This window comes from Oncorhynchus masou, chromosome 32, assembly GCF_036934945.1.
Source record: "Oncorhynchus masou masou isolate Uvic2021 chromosome 32, UVic_Omas_1.1, whole genome shotgun sequence".
Taxonomy (NCBI): Eukaryota; Metazoa; Chordata; class Actinopteri; order Salmoniformes; family Salmonidae; genus Oncorhynchus; species Oncorhynchus masou.
The window spans coordinates 94,785,805-94,803,974 of record NC_088243.1 but is presented as its reverse complement, the minus strand read 5'-3'; the positions used below and the strand labels follow the sequence as shown (position 1 = coordinate 94,803,974).

At 47.8% G+C, this 18,170-nt stretch overlaps 1 pseudogene; it reads right to left on the bottom strand.

The window, feature by feature from the left end:
* The window catches only part of LOC135527298 (highly divergent homeobox-like), a 181,986-nt pseudogene extending 168,783 nt beyond the window's left edge, over positions 1-13,203 (bottom strand).
* Between the last annotated feature and the right edge of the window lie 4,967 nt (positions 13,204-18,170).

Below are 18,170 nucleotides of genomic sequence, written 5' to 3'. Positions count from 1 at the left end.
AGTGTATTGTACTAGTGTAGTAACAGTGTGTCTCTAGTGTAGTAACAGTGTGTCTTCAGTGAAGTAACAGTGTGTCTCCAGTATATTGTACTAGTGTAGTAATAGTGTATCTGTAGTGTCGTGGGTTGTACTAGTGGGTTGTACTAGTGTAGTAATAGTAACAGTGTACTGTACAAGTGTAGTAACAGTGTATTGTACTAGTGTATTAACAGTGTATATCTAGTGTAGTAATAGTGTATTGTACTAGTGTAGTAACAGTGTGTTGTACTAGTGTAGTAATAGTAACAGTGTATTGTACTAGTGTAGTGACAGTATGTCTCCAGTGAAGTAGCAGTGTGTCTCTAGTGTAGTAACAGTGCATCTCTAGTGTAGTAACAGTGTATCTCTAGTGTAGTAACAGTGTATTGCACTAGTGTAGTAAGAGTGTATTGTACTAGTGTAGTAACAGTGTATCTCCAGTGTAGTAACAGTGTATTGTACTAGTGTAGTAACAGTGTATCTCTAGTGTAGCAACAGTATATCTCTAGTGTAGCAACGGTTTATTGTACTAGTGTAGTAACAGTATATATCTCATGCAGTAACAGTGTATTGTACTAGTGTAGTAACAGTATATATCTCATGCAGTAACAGTGTATTGTACTAGTGTAGTTACAGTGTATCTCTAGTGTAGTGACAGTGTATTGTACTAGTGTAGTAACAGTGTATTGTACAAGTGTAGTAACAGTATATCTCTAGTGTGGTAAGAGTGTATTGTACTAGTGTAGTAACAGTGCATTGTACTAGTGTAGTAACAGTGTATTGTACTAGTGTAGTAATAGTGTATTGTACTAGTTTAGTCACGGTGTATTGTACTAGTGTAGTAACGGTGTATCTCGAGTGTACTAACAGTGTGTTGTACTAGTGTCCTAACAGTGCATTGTACTAGTGTACTAACAGTGTATTGTACTAGTGTACTAACAGTGTATTGTACTAGTGTACTAACAGTGTATTGTACTAGTGTAGTAACAGTGTATTGTACTAGTGTAGTAACAGTGTATTGTACTAGTGTAGTAACAGTGTGCCTCTAGTGTAGTAACAGTGTGTTGTACTAGTGTAGTAACAGTGTATTGTACTAGTGTAGTAACAGTGTGTCTCTAGTGTAGTAACAGTGTGTCTCTAGTGTATTAACAGTGTGTCTCTAGTGTAGTAACAGCGTATTGTACTAGTGTAGTAACAGTGCATTGTACTGGTGTAGTAACAGTGCATTGTAAAAGTGTAGTAACAGTGCATTGTAATAGTGTAGCAACAGTATATTGTAATAGTGTAGTAACAGTGTATTGTATTATGGTAGTGAAAGTGTATTGTACTAGTGTAGTTACAGTGTATTGTACTAGTGTAGTAACAGTATATCTCTAGTGTGGTAAGGGTGTATTGTACTAGTGTAGTAACAGTGTATTGTCCTAGTGTAGTAACAGTATATATCTACTGCAGTAACAGTGCATTGTACTAGTGTAGTAACAGTGCATTGTACTAGTGTAGTAACAGTGTATTATACCAGTGTAGTAACAGTGCATTGTCCTAGTGTAGTAACAGTGTATTGTCCAAGTGTAGTAACAGTGTATTGTCCAAGTGTAGTAACAGTGTATTGTACTAGTGTAGTATCAGTGTATTGTGCTAGTGTAGTAACAGTGAATTGTACTAGTGTAGTAACAGTGAATCTCCAGTGTAGTAACAGTGTATTGTACTAGTGTAGTATTAGTGTATTGTACTAGTGTAGTATCAGTGTATTGTACTAGTGTAGTATCAGTGTATTGTACTAGTGTAGTAACAGTATATCTCTAGTGTGGTAAGAGTGTATTGTACTAGTGTAGTAACAGTGCATTGTACTAGTGTAGTAACAGTGTATTGTACTAGTGTAGTAATAGTGTATTGTACTAGTGTAGTAATAGTGTATTGTACTTGTTTGGTCACGGTGTATTGTACTAGTGTAGTAACGGTGTATCTCTAGTGTACTAACAGTGTGTTGTACTAGTGTCCTAACAGTGTATTGTACTAGTGTACTAACACTGTATTGTACTAGTGTAGTGACAGTGTGTCTCTAGTGTAGTAACAGTGTGTCTCCAGCGAAGTAACAGTGTGTCTCCAGCGAAGTAACAGTGTGTCTCTAGTGTAGTAACAGTGTGTCTCCAGTATATTGTACTAGTGTAGTAACAGTGTATGGTACTAGTGTCGTAACAGTGTGTCTCTAGTGTAGTAACAGTGTGTTGTACTAGTGTACTAACACAGTATTGTACTAGTGTAGTGACAGTGTGTCTCTAGTGTAGTAACAGTGTGTCTCCAGTGAAGTAACAGTGTGTCCCCAGTGTAGTAACAGTGTGTCTCTAGTGTAGTAACAGTGTGTCTCCAGTATATTGTACTAGTGTAGTAATAGTGTATTGTACTAGTGTAGTAACAGTGCATCTGTAGTGTCGTAACAGTGTGTTGTACTAGTGTAGTAATAGTAACAGTGTACTGTACACGTGTAGTAACAGTGTATTGTACTAGTGTAGTAACAGTGTATTGTACTAGTGTAGTAATAGTAACAGTGTATTGTACTAGTGTAGTGACAGTGTGTTTCCAGTGAAGTAGCAGTGTGTCTCTAGTGTAATAACAGTGTGTCTCTAGTGTAGTAAGAGTGTGTCTCTAGTGTAGTAACAGTGTGTCTCTAGTGTAGTAACAGTGTGTCTCTAGTGTAGTAACAGTGTGTCTCTAGTGTAGTAACAGTGTGTCTCTAGAGTAGTAACAGTGCGTCTCTAGTGTTGTAACAGTATATTGTACTAGTGTACTAAGAGTGTATTGCACTAGTGTAGTAACAGTGTATCTCTAGTGTAGTAACAGTGTATTGTACTAGTGTAGTAAGAGTGTATTGTACTAGTGTAGTAACAATGTATCTCTAGTGTAGTAACAGTGTATTGTACTAGTGTAGTAACAGTGTATTGTACTAGTGTAGTAACAGTGTATCCTTTAGTGTAGCAACAGTATATCTCTAGTGTAGTAACAGTGTATTGTACTAGTGTAGTAACAGTATATATCTCGTGCAGTAACAGTGTATTATAATAGTGTAGTAACAGTGTATTGTCCTTGTGTAGTCACAGTGCATTGTACTAGTGGAGTAACAGTGCATTGTGCTAGTGGTTTAACAATATATTGTACTAGTGTACTAACAGTGTATTGTACTAGTGTAGTAACAGTGTATTGTACTAGTGTGGTAACAGTGTGTCTCTAGTGTAGTAACAGTGTCTCTCTAGCGTAGTAACAGTGTGTCTCTAGCGTAGTAACAGTGTGTCTCCAGCGTAGTAACAGTGTATTATAATAGTGTAGTAACAGTGTATTGTCCTAGTGTAGTCACAGTGCATTGTACTAGTGGAGTAACAGTTCATTGTACTAGTGTAGTAACAGTGTATTGTACTAGTGTGGTAACAGTGTGTCTCTAGTGTAGTAACAGTGTATCTCTAGTGTAGTAACAATGTGTCTCCAGTATTTTGTACTAGTGTAGTAACAGTATATTGTACTAGTGTAGTAACAGTATATCTCTAGTGTAGTAACAGTGTATTGTACTAGTGTAGTAACAGTGTATTGTACTAGTGTAGTAACATTGTATTGTACTAGTGTAGTAACAGTGTATTGTACTAGTGTAGTAACAGTATATCTCTAGTGTAGTAAGAGTATATTTTACTAGTGTACTAACAGTGTATTGAACTAGTGTACTAACAGTGTATTGTATTAGTGTAGTAACAGTGTATATCTAGTGTAGTAACAGTTTATTGCACTAGTGTAGTGACAGTGTATTGTACTAGTGTAGTTTCAGTGTATCTCTAGTGTAGTGACAGTGTATTGTACTAGTGTAGTATCAGTGTATTGTACTAGTGTAGTAACAGTATATCTCTAGTGTGGTAAGAGTGTATTGCACTAGTGTAGTAACAGTGCATTGTACTAGTGTAGTAACAGGGTATTGTACTAGTGTAGTAATAGTGTATTGTACTTGTTTAGTCACGGTGTATTGTACTAGTGAGTAACGGTGTATCTCTAGTGTACTAACAGTGTGTTGTACTAGTGTCCTAACAGTGTATTGTACTAGTGTAGTAACAGTGTGTCTTCAGTGAAGTAACAGTGTTTCTCCAGTGAAGTAACAGTGTGTCTCTAGTGTAGTAACAGTGTGTCTCCAGTATATTGTACTAGTGTAGTAATAGTGTATTGTACTAGTGTAGTAACAGTGCATCTGTAGTGTCGTAACAATGGGTTGTACTAGTGTAGTAATAGTAACAGTGTACTGTACAAGTGTAGTAATAGTGTATTGTACTAGTGTAGTAACAGTGTATATCTAGTGTAGTAATAGTGTATTGTACTAGTGTAGTAACAGTGTGTTGTACTAGTGTAGTAAGAGTGTATTGTACTAGTGTAGTAACAGTGTATCTCCAGTGTAGTAACAGTGTATTGTACTAGTGTAGTAACAGTGTATCTCTAGTGTAGCAACAGTATATCTCTAGTGTAGCAACGGTTTATTGTACTAGTGTAGTAAGATTGTATCTCTAGTGTAGTAACAGTGTATTGTACTAGTGTAGTAACAGTATATATCTCATGCAGTAACAGTGTATTGTACTAGTGTAGTTACAGTGTATCTCTAGTGTAGTGACAGTGTATTGTACTAGTGTAGTAACAGTGTATTGTACAAGTGTAGTAACAGTATATCTCTAGTGTGGTAAGAGTGTATTGTACTAGTGTAGTAACAGTGCATTGTACTAGTGTAGTAACAGTGTATTGTACTAGTGTAGTAATAGTGTATTGTACTAGTTTAGTCACGGTGTATCGTACTAGTGTAGTAACGGTGTATCTCGAGTGTACTAACAGTGTGTTGTACTAGTGTCCTAACAGTGTATTGTACTAGTGTACTAACAGTGTATTGTACTAGTGTACTAACAGTGTATTGTACTAGTGTACTAACAGTGTATTGTACTAGTGTACTAACAGTGTATTGTACTAGTGTAGTAACAGTGTGCCTCTAGTGTAGTAACAGTGTATTGTACTAGTGTAGTAACAGTGTGTCTCTAGTGTAGTAACAGTGTGTCTCTAGTGTAGTAACAGTGTGTCTATAGTGTAGCAACAGTGTGTCTCCAGTATATTGTACTAGTGTAGTAATAGTGTATTGTACTAGTGTAGTAACAGTGCATCTCTAGTGTCGTAACAGTGTGTTGTACTAGTGTAGTAATAGTGTATTGTACTAGTGTAGTAACAGTGTGTCTCTAGTGTAGTAACAGTGTGTCTCTAGTGTAGTAACAGTGTGTCTCCAGTGAAGTAACAGTGTGTTTCCAGTGTAGTAACAGTGTGTCTATAGTGTAGCAACAGTGTGTCTCTAGTGTAGTAACAGTGTGTCTATAGTGTAGCAACAGTGTGTCTCCAGTATATTGTACTAGTGTAGTAATAGTGTATTGTACTAGTGTAGTAACAGTGCATCTCTAGTGTCGTAACAGTGTGTTGTACTAGTGTAGTAATAGTGTACTGTACAAGTGTAGTAACAGTGTATTGTACTAGTGTAGTAACAGTGTATATCTAGTGTAGTATCAGTGTATTGTAATAGTGTAGTAACCGTGTATTGTACTAGTGTAGTAACAGTGTATTGTACTAGTGTGGTAACAGTGTATTGTACTAGTGTAGTAACAGTGTATTGTACTAGTGTAGTAACAGTGCATCTCTAGTGTAGTAACAGAGTGTATACTGCAGTACCACGCTGTGAGCCATGGGGGCGCTGCTGCTCTCCTCCTCTACTCTGTTCTCTTCTTCTCTCTGGTACGACTGACTGGTCCCATCTAAAATACAAACACTGTCACACTGGACACTGCTACTGGGGGAGATTTTGTGTGTGTGTGTGTGTGTGTGTATGTGTGCTCGCGTCTCACCCTCAGACAGACAGAAGGACGCTCCATCGTTGAGGTTGTCTCCCAGGTCGGGCGTTCTAAGCCCCTCCACATCAGAACTCAGTGTAGAGGGAGACTTCTCCCCTTCCAGTGATGTCAGGAACAAGGCCGGCCCACCTTTAGGGGGCGGGATCTTTATGCCCATCAGACAGTCAGAGGGAGTGTGTGATTGGCTGATACAGCTGAGAGGAAGCCTCTGATTGGTTGCTACCTTGACTATCTCAGTGTCTACGTTGAGCTGATTGGCAGCTGCGTTGATCTTCTCTCTGCAGACAGAACCCAGACTGGTCATCCCTCGGTCCCAGTACCGCTTCAACTGGCCCAGGTCCACATCACTGAACTGGGTCTTGTCCTATAGCTACACACACACACACACACACACACACACACACACACACACACACACACACACACACACACACACACACACACACACACACACACACACACACACACACACACACACACACACACACACACACACACACACGTTAAAGAGCTCTTATCGCTCTTATCCAGAGCGACTTACTGTAGTGAGTGTATACATTTATACTGTTAGGTAAGACAGAATGACACATGATGAAGACTTACAATTCTCTTCCTGGAGTTACTGATGAGCCACAGAGCAGAGGAACTGACTGGAACCTACAGAGGGGAGGAGGTGGTGAGAAGGGGGAAAGAGGAGAAAAGAGGAGAAGGGAGGAGGAAAGAGGAGGAGGAAAGAGAAGGAGGGTTGAGGAAAGAGGGGGAGGGAGGAAATAGGAGAAGGGAGGAAAGAGGAGAAGGGAGGGGGAAGAGTGGGGGGAGGAGGAAAGAGAAGGAGGGTTGAGGAAAGAGAAGGAGGGTTGAGGAAAGAGAAGGGAGGAGGAAAGAGAAGGGAGGAGGAAAGAGGAGGAGGGAGGAGGAAAGAGTAGGAGGGAGGAGGAAAGAGTAGGAGGGTTGAGGAAAGAGGAGAAGGGAGGAAAGAGGAGAAGGGAAGAGTGGGGGGGAAGAGAGGTGAGGGGGAAAGAGGAGGAGGGAGGAGGAAAGGTGAAGAGGAAAGAGGAGGAGGGAGGATAAAAGAGGAGAAGGGAGGAGGCTTGAGGAGGAGGGAGGAGAGCAAGGGGGAGGAAAGAGGAGAAGGGAGGAGGAATGAGGAGAAAAGAGGAGAAGGGAGGAGGAAAGAGTAGGAGGAAGGAGGAGGAAAGAGTAGGAGGGAGGAGGAAAAAGGAGAAGGGAGGAGGGAAGAGGAGAAGGGAGGAGGGAAGAGGAGAAGGGAGGAGGAGGAAAGAGGAGGAGGGAGGAGGAAAGAGAGCAAGGGGGAGGAAAGAGGAGAAGGGAGGAGGAAAGAGGAGAAGGGAGGAGGAAAGAGTAGGAGGAAGGAGGAGGAAAGAGTAGGAGGGAGGAGGAAAAAGGAGAAGGGAGGAGGGAAGAGGAGAAGGAAGGAGGAGGAAAGAGGAAGAGGGAGGAGGAAAGAGGAGGAGGGAGGCGGAAAGAGGAGGAGGAGGAAAGAGAAGGAGGAAAGAGTAGAAGGGAGGAGGAAAGAGAAGGAGTTAGGAGGAGAAAGAGTAGGAGGGAGGAGGAAAGAGTAGGAGGGAGGAGGAAAGAGTAGGAGGGATGAGGAAAGAGAAGGGGGGATGAGGAAAGAGAAGGGGGGATGAGGAAAGAGAAGGAGGGAGGAAAGAGGAGAAGGGAGGAAAGAGGAGAAGGGAGGAGTGGGAGGGAGGAGGTGAGTAGGAGAGAGGAGGGAGGAGGAAAGGTGAAGGGGAAAGAGGAGGAGGGAGGAGGCTTGAGGAGGAGGGAGGAGGAGAGGTGAGGAGGAAAGAGGAGGGAGGAGGAAAGAGTAGGAGGGAGGAGGAAAGAGGAGGAGGGAGGCAGAAAGGTGAAGAGGAAAGAGGAGGAGGGAGGAGGATTGAGGAGGAGGGAAGAGGAGAAGGGAGGGGAATTGAGGAGAGGTGAGGAGGAAAGAGGAGGGAGGAGGAAAGAGAAGGAGGGATGAGGGAAGAGAAGGGAGGAGAAAAGAGTAGGAGGAAAGAGGGGGAGGGAGAAAAGAGGGGGAGGGAGGAAAGAGTAGGAGGGAGGAGGAAAGAGGAGGAGGGAGGAGGAAAGAGGAGGAGGGAGGAGGAAAGAGGAGAAGGGAGGAGGATTGAGGAGGAAAGAGAAGGAGGGAGGAAAGAGGAGAAGGGAGGAGGGAAGAGTGGGAGGGAGGAGGTGAGTAGGAAAGCAGAGGGAGGAGGAAAGGTGAAGAGGAAAGAGGAGGAGGGAGGAGGCTTGAGGAGGAGGGAGGAGAAGAAGGGGGAGGAAAGAGGAGAAGGGAGGAGGAAAGAGTAGGAGGGAGGAGGATTGAGAAAAGAGGGGAGGAGAGGTGAGGAGGAGGGAGGAGGAAAGAGTAGGAGGGAGGAGGAAAGAGGAGGAGGGAGGAGGAGGAAAGGTGAAGAGGAAAGAGGAGGAGGGAGGAGGTTGGAGGAGGAGGGAGGAGAAGAAGGGGGAGGAAAGAGGAGAAGGGAAGAGGAAAGAGTAGGAGGGAGGAGGCTTGAGAAAAGAGGGGAGGAGAGGTGAGGAGGAAAGAGGAGGAGGGAGGAGGAAAGAGGAGGAGGGAGGAGGAAAGAGGAGGAGGGAGGAGGAAAGAGGAGGAGGGATGAGGAAAGGTGAAGAGGAAAGAGGAGGAGGGAGGAGGCTTGAGAAAAGAGGGGAGGAGAGGTGAGGAGGAAAGAGGAGGAGGGAGGAGGAAAGAGGAGGAGGGATGAGGAAAGGTGAAGAGGAAAGAGGAGGAGGGAGGAGGTTGGAGGAGGAGGGAAGAGGAGAAGGGAGGGGAATTGAGGAGAGGTGAGGAGGAAAGAGGAGGGAGGAGGAAAGAGAAGGAGGGACGAGGGAAGAGAAGGGAGGAGAAAAGAGTAGGAGGAAAGAGGGGGAGGAAAGAGTAGGAGGGAGGAGGAAAGAGGAGAAGGGAGGAGGAAGGAGGAAAGAGGAGAAGGGAGGAGGAAAGAGAAGGAGGAAGGAGGAAAGAGGAGGAAAGAGGAGAAGGGAGGAGGAAAGAGGAGAAGGGAGGAGGATTGAGGAGGAAAGAGAAGGAGGGAGGAGGAAAGAGAAGGAGGGAGGAGGAAAGAGAAGGAGGGAGGGGGGAAGAGGAGAAGGGAGGAGGAAAGAGTAGGAGGGGGGAGGAAAGAGTAGGAGGGAGGAGGAAAGAGAAGAAGGGAGGAGGAAAGAGAAGAAGGGAGGAGGAAAGAGTGGGGGAGGAAAGAGGGGGAGGGAGAGGAGAAGGGAGGAAAGAGGAGAAGGGAAGAGTGGGAGGGAGGAGGAGAGGTGAGGAGGAAAGAGGAGGAAAGAGGAGGAGGGAGGAGGAAAGAGGAGAAGGGAGGAGGATTGAGGAGGAAAGAGAAGGAGGGAGGAAAGAGAAGGAAGGAGCAGGAAAGAGGGGGAGGGAGGAAAGAGGAGAGGGGAAGGAGGAGGGAGGAGGAAAGGTGAAGAGGAAAGAGGAGGAGGGAGGAGGTTGGAGGAGGAGGGAAGAGGAGAAGGGAGGGGAATTGAGGAGAGGTGAGGAGGAAAGAGGAGGGAGGAGGAAAGAGAAGGAGGGACGAGGGAAGAGAAGGGAGGAGAAAAGAGTAGGAGGAAAGAGGGGGAGGGAGAGGAGAAGGGAGGAAAGAGGAGAAGGGAGGAGGGAAGAGTGGGAGGGAGGAGGAGAGGTGAGGAGGAAAGAGGAGGAAAGAGGAGGAGGAGGAGGAAAGAGGAGAAGGGAGGAGGATTGAGGAGGAAAGAGAAGGAGGGAGGAAGAGAAGGAAGGAGCAGGAAAGAGGGGAGGGAGGAAAGAGGAGAGGGGAAGGAGGAGGGAGGAGGAAAGGTGAAGAGGAAAGAGGAGGAGGGAGGAGGTTGGAGGAGGAGGGAAGAGGAGAAGGGAGGGGAATTGAGGAGAGGTGAGGAGGAAAGAGGAGGGAGGAGGAAAGAGAAGGAGGGATGAGGGAAGAGAAGGGAGGAGAAAAGAGTAGGAGGAAAGAGGGGGAGGAAAGAGTAGGAGGGAGGAGGAAAGAGTAGGAGGGAGGAGGAAAGAGTAGGAGGGAGGAGGAAAGAGAAGAAGGGAGGAGGAAAGAGAAGAAGGGAGGAGGAAAGAGTGGGGGAGGAAGAGGGGGGAGGGAGGGAGAAGGGAGGAAGGAGAGGGAAGGGAGGAGGGAAGAGTGGGAGGGAGGAGGAGAGGTGAGGAGGAAAGGGAGGAAGAGGAGGAGGGAGGAGGAAAGAGGAGAAGGGAGGAGGATTGAGGAGGAAAGAGAAGGAGGGAGGAAAGAGAAGGAAGGAGCAGGAAAGAGGGGGAGGGAGGAAAGAGGAGAGGGGAAGGAGGAGGGAGGAGGAAAGGTGAAGAGGAAAGAGGAGGAGGGAGGAGGTTGGAGGAGGAGGGAAGAGGAGAAGGGAGGGGAATTGAGGAGAGGTGAGGAGGAAAGAGGAGGGAGGAGGAAAGAGAAGGAGGGATGAGGGAAGAGAAGGGAGGAGAAAAGAGTAGGAGGAAAGAGGGGGAGGAAAGAGTAGGAGGGAGGAGGAAAGAGTAGGAGGGAGGAGGAAAGAGTAGGAGGGAGGAGGAAAGAGAAGAAGGGAGGAGGAAAGAGAAGAAGGGAGGAGGAAAGAGTGGGGGAGGAAAGAGGGGGAGGGAGAGGAGAAGGGAGGAAAGAGGAGAAGGGAGGAGGGAAGAGTGGGAGGGAGGAGGAGAGGTGAGGAGGAAAGAGGAGGAAAGAGGAGGAGGGAGGAGGAAAGAGGAGAAGGGAGGAGGATTGAGGAGGAAAGAGAAGGAGGGAGGAAAGAGAAGGAAGGAGCAGGAAAGAGGGGGAGGGAGGAAAGAGGAGAAGGGAAGGAGGAGGGAGGAGGAAAGGTGAAGAGGAAAGAGGAGGAGGGAGGAGGAAAGAGGAGAAGGGATGAGGAAAGAGTAGGAGGGAGGCGGAAAGAGAAGAAAGGAGGAGCAAAGAGTAGGAGGGAGGCGGAAAGAGAAGACGGGATGAGCAAAGAGTAGGAGGGAGGCAGAAAGAGAAGAAGGGAGGAGAAAAGAGTAGGAGGGAGGAGGAAAGGGGGGAGGGAGGAGGAAAGGTGAAGAGGATAGAGGATGAGGGAGGAAAGAGGAGGAGGGAGGAGAAAAGAGGGGAGGAGAGGTGAGGAGAAAAGAGGAGGAGGGAAGAGAAAAGTGGAGAATGGAGGAGGAAAGGTGAAGAGGAAAGAGGAGAAGGGAGGAAGAAAGAGGAGAAGGGAGGAGGATTGAGGAGGAGGGATGAGGAAAGAGGAGAAGGGAGGAGGAAAGACGAGAAGGGAGGAGGGAAGAGGAGAAGGATTGAGGAGGAGAAGGAGGGAGGAGGAAAGAGAAGGAAGGAGGAGGAAAGAGGGGGAGGGAGGAAAGAGGAGAAGGTGAAGGAGGAGGGAGGAGGAAAGGTGAAGAGGAAAGAGTAGAGGGGAGGAGGAAAGAGGAGAAGGCAGGAGAACGGAGGAGGAAAGAGTAGGAGAGAGGAGGAAAGAGAAGGACGGAGCAGGAAAGAGAAGAACGGAGGAGGAACGAGGAGGGAGGTGGAAAGAGGAAATAGGTGAGGAGGAAAGAGGTGAGGAGGGAAGGGAAGGAGAGAGGAGGAGGGAGGAGGAAATAGTAGGAGGGAGGTGGAAAGAGGAGGGAGGAGGAAAGAGGAGGAGGGAGGTAGAAAGAGGAGGAAAGAGAGAGGAGGAAAGAGGGGAGAGGAGGAAAGAGTTGAGAGGAGGAAAGAGGGGAGAGGAGGAAAGAGGGGAGAGGAGGAAAGAGGGGAGAGGAGGAAAGAGGGGAGAGGAGGTAAGAGGAGGTGAGAGGGGAGGATTAACACATACCTGTATACTAAGGGAGGTCTGTAGTTTTGTAGTAACTGGGTAGCTGTCCCGAGGATATGGACCAGGCCTGGAGCTGCTGAGGACCAGGGAGGGGGATGTGAGGTCTCTACCCCCAGATCCCTGTTCACTGCGGTGGCTGAGTTTGTCCCTCACCCCCTGGCCTCCCTGGAGGTCCCCGTGGGTCGTGGCAGCTATGTTGGATAACTCTTCCTCCCTCCGCCACTCATCCTCTTCATCACCTGTCTCCATGGCGATTGAGAGGCAGCCAATAGCGTCCAAAGGGCGGGTAGACTGTCTGTGTCTCTCTTGCCTGCTGCTATCAGAAGGCTGTCCTTGTCCTAGTCCCTCCCCCTTCCCCCTCTCTAATAGGCTGAAGACCTGATGAATGCGGGGGGAGTGGTCTGAAGGGGGAGGGTTGGAAGGATGGGGCCTTGGGGGGTTGGAGTGAGGCGTGGGCTGGAGCTGGGAGGGACAGGGGCCGGACTGGAGAGAACCATACTGTCTAGCCCAGCTCCGAGGTACCCCCGTCCCTGACCCAGCCCTTCCTACTGCCCACCCTGCCCCACCAGTGGTGAAACCACACCTCTTGGACAGATTGTGGATGGGGCGGCTGGGGGATGAGGAGAAGGAGGGGGAAGAGGAGAGGCAGAGGGGTTTACAGCGAGGAAGTGACATGGTACCCGATCTAGAGTGGAGCTGGAGGGGGGAGGAGACAGAACTATTCCTCCTGTGCTGTGATAGGTTGAGCAGAGTTTGATGGACATCTACAGGGAGCTCAGGGTCAGAGTGACAGGAGAGGGGCTTAACAGTGGGCTGGGAACGAGAAGTGGAGCCTCGAGAGTAAATCCCTGTCAGGATGACATCGTTGTTGTTGTTGACAGAGCTGAGAGGAGAGGAGGAGGAGGCAGAGGGGAAGGAGGAGGATGGAGGGAGGTGGGAGGATCCTCTCTGGATATTCTGAGCTGCCGCCATCTCCCCTGTCAGCATTGCGCCCACCACTAGAGCCCTGCCAGTTAGCATGTGGTTGGACAGAGCTCCCCCAGCCAGGCTGTGATTGGAGAAGGAAAAGGAGTGGGACATGCCTGTGTTCTGGTCCACCCTGGAGGCCAGCTTCCGCCTATTGTTGCCCACCCAGGTCTGGAGAGAGAGAGACACATAGTTAACACCACTACTACCACCACTAATACCACCACCACCACCCAGGTCTGGAGAGAGAGACACATAGTTAACACCACTACTACCACCACTAATACCACCACCACCACCCAGGTCTGGAGAGAGAGACACAAAGTTAACACCACAACTACCACCACTAATACCACCACCATCACCACCACCACCCAGGTCTGGAGAGAGAGACACATAGTTAACACCACTACTACCACCACAAATACCACCACCACCACCCAGGTCTGGAGAGAGAGACACATAGTTAACAACACTACTACCACCACTAATACCACCACCATCACCCAGGTCTGGAGAGAGAGAGACACATAGTTAACAACACTACTACCACCACTAATACCACCACCATCACCCAGGTCTGGAGAGAGAGAGACACATAGTTAACAACACTACTACCACCACTAATACCACCACCACCACCCAGGTCTGGAGAGAGAGACACATAGTTAACACCACTACTACCACCACTAATACCACCACCACCACCCAGGTCTGGAGAGAGAGACACATAGTTAACACCACTACAACCACCACTAATACCACCACCACCACCCAGGTCTGGAGAGAGAGACACATAGTTAACACCACTACCACCACCACTAATACCACCATCACCACCCAGGTCTGGAGAGAGAGAGACACGTAGTTAACACCACTACTACGCTCACTAATACCACCACCACACAGGTCTGGAGAGAGAGAGAGACACATAGTTAACACCACTACTACCACCACCATCACCACCACCACCACCCAGGTCTAGAGAGAGACACATAGTTAACACCACTACTACCACCACCATCACCACCACCACCACCCAGGTCTGGAGAGAGAGACACATAGTTAACAACACTACTACCACCACTAATACCACCACCACCACCCAGGTCTGGAGAGAAAGAGACACAAAGTTAACACCACTACTACCACCACTAATACCACCACCACCACCCAGGTCTGGAGAGAGAGAGACACATAGTTAACAACACTACTACCACCACTAATACCACCACCACCACCCAGGTCTGGAGAGAGAGAGACACAAAGTTAACAACACTACTACCACCACTAATACCACCACCACAACTCAAGTCTGGAGAGAGAGAGACACATAGTTAACACCACTACTACCACCATCACCACCACCACCACCCAGGTCTGGAGAGAGAGAGACACATAGTTAACACCACTACTACCACCACTAATACCACCAGCACCACCCAGGTCTGGAGAGAGAGACACATAGTTAACACCACTACTACCACCACTAATACCACCACCACACAGGTCTGGAGAGAGAGAGACACATAGTTAACACCACTACTACCACCACTACTACCACCACCACCCAGGTCTGGAGAGAGAGAGAGACACATAGTTAACACCACTACTACCACCACTAATACCACCACCCAGGTCTGGAGAGAGAGACACATAGTTAACACCACTACTACCACCACCAATACCACCACCACCACCCAGGTCTGGAGAGAGAGACACATAGTTAACACCACTACTACCACCACTAATACCACCACCACCACCCAGGTCTGGAGAGAGAGACACATAGTTAACACCACTACTACCACCACTAATACCACCAGCACCCAGGTCTGGAGAGAGAGACACATAGTTAACACCACTACCACCACCACTAATACCACCACCAGCACCCAGGTCTGGAGAGAGACACACATTGTTAACAACACTACTACCACCACTAATACCACCACCACCCAGGTCTGGAGAGAGAGAGACACAAAGTTAACAACACTACTACCACCACTAATACCACCACCACCACCCAGGTCTGGAGAGAGAGACATAGTTAACACCACAACTACCACCACTAATACCACCACCATCACCCAGGTCTGGAGAGAGAGACACATAGTTAACACCACTACTACCACCACTAATACCACCACCCAGGTCTGGAGAGAGAGAGACACATAGTTAACACCACTAATACCACCACCACCACCCAGGTCTGGAGAGAGAGAGACACAAAGTTAACAACACTACTACCACCACTAATACCACCACCATCACCACCACCACCCAGGTCTGGAGAGAGAGACACATAGATAACACCACTAATACCACCACCATCACCATCACCACCCAGGTCTGGAGAGAGAGACACATAGTTAACAACACTACTACCACCACTAATACCACCACCACCACCCAGGTCTGGAGAGAGAGAGACACAAAGTTAACAACACTACTACCACCACTAATACCACCACCATCACCACCACCACCCAGGTCTGGAGAGAGAGAGACACATAGTTAACAACACTACTACCACCACTAATACCACCACCACACCCCAGGTCTGGAGAGAGAGAGACACATAGTTAACACCACTACTACCACCACTAATACCACAACCACCCAGGTCTGGAGAGAGAGAGACACATAGTTAACACCACTACTACCACCACCATCACCACCACCACCCAGGTCTGGAGAGAGAGACACATAGTTAACACTACTACCACCACCACCCAGGTCTGGAGAGAGAGAGACACATAGTTAACACCACTACTACCACAACTAATACCACCACCACCACCAGGTCTGGAGAGAGAGAGACACAAAGTTAACAACACTACTACCACCACTAATACCACCACCACCACCCAGGTCTGGAGAGAGAGACACATAGTTAACACCACTACTACCACCACTAATACCACCACCATCACCACCACCACCCAGGTCTGGAGAGAGAGAGACACATAGTTAACACCACTACTACCACAACTAATACCACCACCACCACCAGGTCTGGAGAGAGAGAGACACAAAGTTAACACCACTACTACCACCACTAATACCACCACCACCACCCAGGTCTGGAGAGAGAGAGACACATAGTTAACACCACTACTACCACCACTAATACCACCACCACACCCCAGGTCTGGAGAGAGAGACACATAGTAAACACCACTACTACCACCACTAATACCACCACCACCACCCAGGTCTGGAGAGAGAGACACATAGTTAACACCACTACTACCACCACTAATACCACCACCACCACCCAGGTCTGGAGAGAGAGAAACATAGTTAACACCACTACTACCACCACTAATACCAACACCACCCAGGTCTGGAGAGAGAGAGACATAGTTAACACCACTACTACCACCACTAATACCACCACCACCACCACCCAGGTCTGGAGAGAGAGAGACACAAAGTTAACAACACTACTACCACCACTAATACCACCACCACCACCCAGGTCTGGAGAGAGAGAGACACATAGTTAACACCACTACAACCACCACTAATACCACCACCACCACCCAGGTCTGGAGAGAGAGACACATAGTTAACACCACTACTACCACCATCACCACCCAGGTCTGGAGAGAGAGAGACACATAGTTAACACCACTACTACCACCACTAATACCACCAGCACCACCCAGGTCTGGAGAGAGAGACACATAGTTAACACCACTACTACCACCACTAATACCACCACCACACAGGTCTGGAGAGAGAGAGACACATAGTTAACACCACTACTACCACCACTACTACCACCACCACCACCCAGGTCTGGAGAGAGAGAGAGACAAAGTTAACAACACTACTACCACCACTAATACCACCACCATCACCACCACCACCCAGGTCTGGAGAGAGAGAGACACATAGTTAACAACACTACTACCACCACTAATACCACCACCACACCCCAGGTCTGGAGAGAGAGACACATAGTTAACACCACTACTACCACCACTAATACCACAACCACCCAGGTCTGGAGAGAGAGACACATAGTTAACACCACTACTACCACCACCATCACCACCACCACCCAGGTCTGGAGAGAGAGACACATAGTTAACACTACTACCACCACCACCCAGGTCTGGAGAGAGAGACACATAGTTAACACCACTACTACCACAACTAATACCACCACCACCACCAGGTCTGGAGAGAGAGAGACACAAAGTTAACAACACTACTACCACCACTAATACCACCACCACCACCCAGGTCTGGAGAGAGAGACACATAGTTAACACCACTACTACCACCACTAATACCACCACCATCACCACCACCACCCATGTCTGGAGAGAGAGAGACACATAGTTAACACCACTACTACCACAACTAATACCACCACCACCACCAGGTCTGGAGAGAGAGACACAAAGTTAACACCACTACTACCACCACTAATACCACCACCACCACCCAGGTCTGGAGAGAGAGACACATAGTTAACACCACTACTACCACCACTAATACAACCACCACACCCCAGGTCTGGAGAGAGAGACACATAGTAAACACCACTACTACCACCACTAATACCACCACCACCACCCAGGTCTGGAGAGAGAGACACATAGTTAACACCACTACTACCACCACTAATACCACCACCACCACCCAGGTCTGGAGAGAGAGAAACATAGTTAACACCACTACTACCACCACTAATACCAACACCACCCAGGTCTGGAGAGAGAGAGACATAGTTAACACCACTACTACCACCACTAATACCACCACCACCACCACCCAGGTCTGGAGAGAGAGACACAAAGTTAACAACACTACTACCACCACTAATACCACCACCACCACCCAGGTCTGGAGAGAGAGACACATAGTTAACACCACTACAACCACCACTAATACCACCACCACCACCCAGGTCTGGAGAGAGAGACACATAGTTAACACCACTACTACCACCATCACCACCCAGGTCTGGAGAGAGAGAGACACATAGTTAACACCACTACTACCACCACTAATACCACCAGCACCACCCAGGTCTGGAGAGAGAGACACATAGTTAACACCACTACTACCACCACTAATACCACCACCACACAGGTCTGGAGAGAGAGAGACACATAGTTAACACCACTACTACCACCACTACTACCACCACCACCACCCAGGTCTGGAGAGAGAGAGACACATAGTTAACACCACTACTACCACCACTAATACCACCACCCAGGTCTGGAGAGAGAGACACATAGTTAACACCACTACTACCACCACCAATACCACCACCACCACCCAGGTCTGGAGAGAGAGACACATAGTTAACACCACTACTACCACCACTAATACCACCACCAACACCCAGGTCTGGAGAGAGAGACACATAGTTAACACCACTACTACCACCACTAATACCACCAGCACCCAGGTCTGGAGAGAGAGACACATAGTTAACAACACTACTAC